Below are 735 nucleotides of genomic sequence, written 5' to 3'. Positions count from 1 at the left end.
GACCTTCCTAAGCATATGTAGGGAGAGGAATGAATTGAATTTGGGCTGCTCCCAAAGATCTCACCTGGACAGATGAGGAAAGGGGGAGCTATCTGTGGGAGGACAGCAGATTGAGATTGAGAGTTTGGGGAAGGGTGATGAAGAAGCTAAAGAATGCTGGATTTGAAGTCAATCGGTAAATAAACATTTATTTAGTACCTATTTATTTTAGTATCTATTTATTTTTTACCAATTTATTTTAGTACCTATCACACACTATGCTAAGCACTAGGGATACATAAAAAGGCAAAAGACGGTCCCCCTCCCCTCCAGGACCTTACAATCTAATCAGTCAATATGCATTTATTAGGTGCCTGCTATATGTCAGTTGCTGTGCTAAGCACTGAGTTCAAATCCCAGCTTTGATCCTTACTGGTTGAATGACCAGAAGAGATGGATGGACTAGTGGCTAGTTTGGAGTCAGAAAATCTGAGTCCAAGTCTTGCTTCTTGACAGCACATACAAGCTATATGAACAAGGACAAGACTCAATTTTCAGTATGTCAGGAAATGCTCCAAGTTTCAGATCTGTGGCCAATTGATGGAGGGAGTTTCTACACCATGAGTTGCCTCTGGATCAGACCTCCCCCAAGTCATATGACCATGGGCATCAGTGAAGTCATTTAACCTGTTGGTCCCCTGCTTTATTCATCTGGATTTCTTACCTCATGGGGCTGTCATAAGGATCAGATGAAAT

Source organism: Antechinus flavipes, chromosome 1 (genome assembly GCF_016432865.1).
Source record: "Antechinus flavipes isolate AdamAnt ecotype Samford, QLD, Australia chromosome 1, AdamAnt_v2, whole genome shotgun sequence".
NCBI lineage: Eukaryota > Metazoa > Chordata > Mammalia > Dasyuromorphia > Dasyuridae > Antechinus > Antechinus flavipes.
Note: the sequence above shows the minus strand (reverse complement) of the source record.